This window comes from Schistocerca americana, unplaced genomic scaffold, assembly GCF_021461395.2.
Source record: "Schistocerca americana isolate TAMUIC-IGC-003095 unplaced genomic scaffold, iqSchAmer2.1 HiC_scaffold_1359, whole genome shotgun sequence".
Classification (NCBI taxonomy): domain Eukaryota; kingdom Metazoa; phylum Arthropoda; class Insecta; order Orthoptera; family Acrididae; genus Schistocerca; species Schistocerca americana.
Window position 1 is genome coordinate 1 of NW_025725437.1, and position 7500 is coordinate 7500.

General features: G+C 51.7%; 1 non-coding gene across 1 annotated transcript in view; it reads left to right on the forward strand.

The window, feature by feature from the left end:
- The first annotated feature begins 6147 nt into the window (after positions 1–6147).
- The window catches only part of LOC124565979, a 1910-nt gene continuing 557 nt past the window's right edge, over positions 6148–7500 (forward strand). The window contains exon 1 of the ribosomal RNA XR_006970741.1: positions 6148–7500. This exon is cut by the window's right edge and continues 557 nt beyond it. This is a non-coding gene — a ribosomal RNA (small subunit ribosomal RNA).

Consider the following 7500-nt stretch of genomic DNA (forward strand, 5'->3'; position numbering starts at 1 on the left):
ACCTAACCTATGTCGTACCTTAACCTAACCTATGTCGTACCTTAACCTAACCTATGTCGTACCGTAACCTAACCTATGTCGTACCTTAGCCTAACCTATGTCGTACCTTAACCTGACCTATGTCGTACCTTAACCTGACCTATGTCGTACCTTAACCTGACCTATGTCGTACCTTAACCTGACCTATGTCGTACCTTAACCTGACCTATGTCGTACCTTAACCTGACCTATGTCGTACCCTTAACCTGACCTATGTCGTACCTTAACCTGACCTATGTCGTACCTTAACCTGACCTATGTCGTACCTTAAACCTGACCTATGTCGTACCTTAACCTGACTATGTCGTACCTTAACCTGACCTATGTCGTACCTTAACCTAACCTATGTCGTACCTTAACCTAACCTATGTCGTACCTTAACCTAACCTATGTCGTACCTTAACCTAACCTATGTCGTACCTTAACCTAACCTATGTCGTACCTTAACCTAACCTATGTCGTACCTTAACCTAACCTATGTCGTACCTTAACCTAACCTATGTCGTACCTTAACCTAACCTATGTCGTACCTTAACCTAACCTATGTCGTACCTTAACCTAACCTATGTCGTACCTTAACCTAACCTATGTCGTACCTTAACCTAACCTATGTCGTACCTTAACCTAACCTATGTCGTACCTTAACCTAACCTATGTCGTACCTTAACCTAACCTATGTCGTACCTTAACCTAACCTATGGTCGTACCTTAACCTATCCTATGTCGTACCTTAACCTAACCTATGTCGTACCTTAACCTAACCTATGTCGTACCTTAACCTAACCTATGTCGTACCTTAACCTAACCTATGTCGTACCTTAACCTAACCTATGTCGTACCTTAACCTAACCTATGTCGTACCTTAACCTAACCTATGTCGTACCTTAACGTAACCTATGTCCGTACCTTAACCTAACCTATGTCGTACCTTAACCTAACCTATGTCGTACCTTAACCTAACCTATGTCGTACCTTAACCTAACCTATGTCGTACCTTAACCTAACCTATGTCGTACCTTAACCTAACCTGTATTGCGCCTTAACCTAACCTGTATTGCGCCTTAACCTAACCTATATTGCGCCTTAACCTAACCTATATTGCGCCTTAACCTAACCTATATTGCGCCTTAACCTAACCTATATTGCGCCTTAATGTAACCTATATTGCGCCGTAGTGTAACCTATATTGCGCCGTAGTGTAACCTATATTGCGCGTAGTGTAACCTATATTGCGCCTTAATGTAACCTATATTGCGCCTTAATGTAACCTATATTGCGCCTTAATGTAACCTATATTGCGCCTTAATGTAACCTATATTGCGCCTTAATGTAACCTATATTGCGCCTTAATGTAACCTATATTGCGCCTTAATGTAACCTATATTGCGCCTTAACGTAACTATATTGCGCCTTAACGTAACCTATATTGCGCCTTAACGTAACCTATATTGCGCCTTAACGTAACCTATATTGCGCCTTAACGTAACCTATATTGCGCCTTAACGTAACCCACATTGTGCTGTAACCCAACACACGTTGGGCCTTAACCCAACACACGTTGGGCCTTAACCCAACACACGTTGGGCCTTAACCCAACACACGTTGGGCCTTAACCCAACACACGTTGGGCCTTAACCCAACACACGTTGGGCCTTAACCCAACACACGTTGGGCCTTAACCCACCACACGTTGGGCCTTAACCCAACACACGTTGGGCCTTAACCCAACACACGTTGGGGCCTTAACCCAACACCACGTTGGGCCTTAACCCAACACACGTTGGGCCTTAACCCAACACACGTTGGGCCTTAACCCAACACACGTTGGGCCTTAACCCAACACACGTTGGGCCTTAACCCAACACACGTTGGGCCTTAACCCAACACACGTTGGGCCTTAACCCAACACACGTTGGGCCTTAACCCAACACACGTTGGGCCTTACCCCAACACACGTTGGGCCTTAACCCAACACACGTTGGGCCTTAACCCAACAAAACATACCGCCATCTGTAGGTCTCCCGCAACATGACCTCCTGCAACGACGATACCGTCATCTATGAGACGCCAAGCCGACTAAGACAGCGTTGGCCCCACAGTGCCCTTCGTTCGACCCCACCCACAAAGCCTGCACCCTCTGTCGACAACAGCACCCCAACGCCAGCGCCTCTGCCGCACGAAGTCGTGGACCCGGCAATCACTCCACCTGCACCCGTTCGTGCCCCACCCCAACCGCCCAACTCGCAACTCCAGCGGATGAACGGCGGACTTTGCTCGCACTCGCAATGTGCAATCCACCCCTATAACGTGCGTTTCATGAAGAGTTATGTCCAATATGCGACATTCCCGCTGTCCATATACATGAGCTGCGAGCTGTACCACGTACGAGCTACAGACGCGATCGCGTTGCTCTCTGTACGAATGCAGATGCTCAGCGGCAGCTAGGAGGCGCTCCATCCATGTCGGTACCGGTGAGCGTTGCACTCGCAGTCGCAAAAACGTACGGCAAGTATATTACCCGAAGAGTCAATGACAGTCCAAGCCCCCCTGCGTGGGAAGAGTCTTCCTAGGCCATGACCCACCGGAAGGGCGCAGCGTCCCCCACCCCAGACATGTGACGTCACACTATCGGTATTGACGACTAGACTGATTCCTTATAATCATTTGCCATACACCGGTGGAAGCTGCCGAGACGAGTAACTACATAGCGGGCTCGCCGTGTCACTAATGTACAGAGATACAATAGTTTCGACTGGAACCGGAGTAAACGTATACACGGCGCTGATTAGTAATAGATAGAGCCATCAGAATACAGATAATGTATACAACTGTCCGTATACATGCTGAAAGACTCTGCTCACAATCACACGTCAGCCAGACACTCTTATCACGCACTACTCTCTGCCTGTAACAGGCACACAGACAATATGTAAGCACCAGCATGGAACAACACCCAGTGCATCCTCTCTGCCACATTAGACAATCCACACTATCATAACCAGACCGGGAGGTCCACTCGGAAAACAGAATATCCCACCCTTCCGACAACCACCATTGCTCAGCTAAGCCACCAACACCCACACATGTCCCACACAGGGGTGCACCCAACATCACAATACTGCCTCCTGTCACACCCACACAAACAATGGCAGGAATGAAAGACACAGGTCTGCCACAAGCATGGAATCAGAGCGCCGCCTGTTATGAGCCAAAGGTGCACCCTGACGTGGCAAATCCGATGATGCCGCAGTCATTTACTTACGATAATCACAATCAACAAACCGGGCCCCCCCCCCCCCCCCAAAACACCTTTCCTTACAACAATGTGTACCTTAACCTAACCCATATTGTGCCTTAACCTAACCCGTATTGTACCTTAACCTAACCCGTATTGTACCTTAACCTAACCCGTATTGTACCTTAACCTAACCCGTATTGTACCTTAACCTAACCCGTACTGTGCCTTAACCTAACCCGTACTGTGCCTTAACCTAACCCGTACTGTGCCTTAACCTAACCCGTACTGTGCCTTAACCTAACCTATGTTGCGCCTTAACCTAACCTATGTTGCGCCTTAACCTAACCTATGTTGCGCCTTAACCTAACCTATGTTGCGCCTTAACCTAACCTATGTTGCGCCTTAACCTAACCTATGTTGCGCCTTAACCTAACCTATGTTGCGCCTTAACCTAACCTATGTTGCGCCTTAACCTAACCCATGTTGCGCCTTAACCTAACCCATGTTGCGCCTTAACCTAACCCATGTTGCGCCTTAACCTAACCCATGTTGCGCCTTAACCTAACCCATGTTGCGCCTTAACCTAACCCATGTTGCGCCTTAACCTAACCCATGTTGCGCCTTAACCTAACCCATGTTGCGCCTTAACCTAACCCATGTTGCGCCTTAACCTAACCCATGTTGCGCCTTAACCTAACCCATGTTGCGCCTTAACCTAACCCATGTTGCGCCTTAACCTAACCCATGTTGCGCCTTAACCTAACCCTGTTGCGCCTTAACCTAACCCATGTTGCGCCTTAACCTAACCCATGTTGCGCCTTAACCTAACCCATGTTGCGCCTTAACCTAACCCATGTTGCGCCTTAACCTAACCCATGTTGCGCCTTAACCTAACCCATGTTGCGCCTTAACCTAACCCATGTTGCGCCTTAACCCAACACACGTTGCGCCTTAACCCAACACACGTTGCGCCTTAACCCAACACACGTTGCGCCTTAACCCAACACACGTTGCGCCTTAACCCAACACACGTTGGGCCTTAACCCAACACACGTTGGGCCTTAACCCAACACACGTTGGGCCTTAACCCAACACACGTTGGGCCTTAACCCAACACACGTTGGGCCTTAACCCAACACACGTTGGGCCTTAACCCAACACACGTTGGGCCTTAACCCGCTCTGTAATTGTCATACGACGCGTTAAATTAGTGTAGTGTTGCCTAACTGCAACCCCCGCAATATAGTTTGCTACTCGCACTGCCCGGTCCCCAGAGTATCGCTTCATGTTAAACACCTTGCAGCTATACACTGTAATGCGGATGGCAGCAGGACGTACATGCTCAATGCCCTTCGCAGTTGTTCATTGGCATTCGCATGGCGAAGCACAGCCTACGTTGTGGTACGGCTTGTGTCAACTGTCCGCTGATGTTGTACGTCCAAATCACACACTGTACTGCACATTGGTCCTCATGTACTGAATGATACATCGTGGTACATGTGTGACCGTACCACGACTGCGCCAACAACGGCGAACCATACGGTCCAAATATTGTGCACTCAGCTACGTGTCGTCTCCCTATAAGAGCTGGATTGCAGTATGGTATGCCGTGGATGGCGATCAGCATGAGCCGTCTGTTGATGTAGTGGTGCGTGTTGTCAGACGTAGTCGTCTCTTCTCACACACCGTGATAGCATGGTGCACTGCGTTCCACATCTGCGACATGCGACAGAGGCCGGTTGACAGTCGTTCGCGCAATGGACATCGCATACGTACGGGGGCCACCTTCCACGTGTTCGCGAAGCGTGCACATGTTGTTGCGTGTATGTGGGCAGACATAGTGTGTCGTGACACCTGACACAGGCATGCAACAATCGTTGAATTTGCAAATGGCGATGGACGTCTACGTTTGCTGGTGACGTTACGCAAATGAACAACTGGTAAACCGTTGTGGTGCGGTTGTTCTCGCTAGAGGTGAATCAGTGATGGCGACGATCGGTTGAGCTACCAACCGGTTGTTTCAGCGATACCCACCATGCCCACGAACGTGAATGGCATGTGGGTGTGAAGCGATACGCGGCGGTGGCTGGGTGGGACCGTCCCCGGCCGGTGAGGGGGGGCCTCCCGGCGTGCTGGCCGCGCGGTGCGTGGGCGCACGCGCTACAGCCGGCTGGTGGGGGCGGCCAGTGGCAGGCGCGCCGGCCGACGGAGGCGGCAGGCGGCGCAGCTGCGCGCCGGCGCACCCTGCACGCGGCGCCGTGCGGCCAAAGTAGGTCCTCGCGGGCCCGGTGCGAAGCGCGGTGGACATCTGCAGTGTGCTGGTCCGATTGAGGACTGTGTGCGCTGAGGATGCGCCGCCGCCCGGCGCTCGGCGCCGCGACGCCGTCTGCTGCTCGGTCGCCTCTGCGGTTCTCGCAGGTGGATTGTATCGCAGCTGTGCGGACGTGTTGGCGCGTGCGCTGTGCTGGGAGAGTTCGCTTCGGCACCCAAGTGGGGCTTTTGTCCTTCTGTGGCGCTGGCGTTGGAGCTGCCGGCCACCGTAGGTGGCGCGTGTTGTCTCCCGCCGGCAATGCCACGACAGCACGCTCCCGGGCCTCTGTCGGCAGCGGCAAGCTCAGTTGGGAGCACGGGTGGTCGCACCTAAAGCGTCTACTCGCCAAACCCCGGGCGATTGCGCCTCTCTCGAACCCGACCAAGTACTTAGGACGGCGCTGCGCGCCGCCGGGACCTGAGAGGGTTTCGAGGTGTATTGTGCAGGGGAGCTCAGCCTCCTCCTGTTTGCAGAATAATTGAGCGGACGCTTGCGTGTTCGCGCGGGCCCCCGGGACACACTCCCGGGCGGCCGGCTGCTCAGCTCTAGTTGACGCAGCTCCCTGGTTGATCCTGCCAGTAGTCATATGCTTGTCTCAAAGATTAAGCCATGCATGTCTCAGTACAAGCCGCATTAAGGTGAAACCGCGAATGGCTCATTAAATCAGTTATGGTTCCTTAGATCGTACCCACGTTACTTGGATAACTGTGGTAATTCTAGAGCTAATACATGCAAACAGAGTCCCGACCAGAGATGGAAGGGACGCTTTTATTAGATCAAAACCAATCGGTCGGCTCGTCCGGTCCGTTTGCCTTGGTGACTCTGAATAACTTTGGGCTGATCGCACGGTCCTCGTACCGGCGACGCATCTTTCAAATGTCTGCCTTATCAACTGTCGATGGTAGGTTCTGCGCCTACCATGGTTGTAACGGGTAACGGGGAATCAGGGTTCGATTCCGGAGAGGGAGCCTGAGAAACGGCTACCACATCCAAGGAAGGCAGCAGGCGCGCAAATTACCCACTCCCGGCACGGGGAGGTAGTGACGAAAAATAACGATACGGGACTCATCCGAGGCCCCGTAATCGGAATGAGTACACTTTAAATCCTTTAACGAGTATCTATTGGAGGGCAAGTCTGGTGCCAGCAGCCGCGGTAATTCCAGCTCCAATAGCGTATATTAAAGTTGTTGCGGTTAAAAAGCTCGTAGTTGGATTTGTGTCCCACGCTGTTGGTTCACCGCCCGTCGGTGTTTAACTGGCATGTATCGTGGGACGTCCTGCCGGTGGGGCGAGCTGAAGGCGTGCGACGCGCCTCGTGCGTGCTCGTGCGTCCCGAGGCGGACCCCGTTGCAATCCTACCAGGGTGCTCTTGAGTGAGTGTCTCGGTGGGCCGGCACGTTTACTTTGAACAAATTAGAGTGCTTAAAGCAGGCAAGCCCGCCTGAATACTGTGTGCATGGAATAATGGAATAGGACCTCGGTTCTATTTTGTTGGTTTTCGGAACCCGAGGTAATGATTAATAGGGACAGGCGGGGGCATTCGTATTGCGACGTTAGAGGTGAAATTCTTGGATCGTCGCAAGACGAACAGAAGCGAAAGCATTTGCCAAGTATGTTTTCATTAATCAAGAACGAAAGTTAGAGGTTCGAAGGCGATCAGATACCGCCCTAGTTCTAACCATAAACGATGCCAGCCAGCGATCCGCCGCAGTTCCTCCGATGACTCGGCGGGCAGCCTCCGGGAAACCAAAGCTTTTGGTTTCCGGGGGAAGTATGGTTGCAAAGCTGAAACTTAAAGGAATTGACGGAAGGGCACCACCAGGAGTGGAGCCTGCGGCTTAATTTGACTCAACACGGGAAACCTCACCAGGCCCGGACACCGGAAGGATTGACAGATTGATAGCTCTTTCTT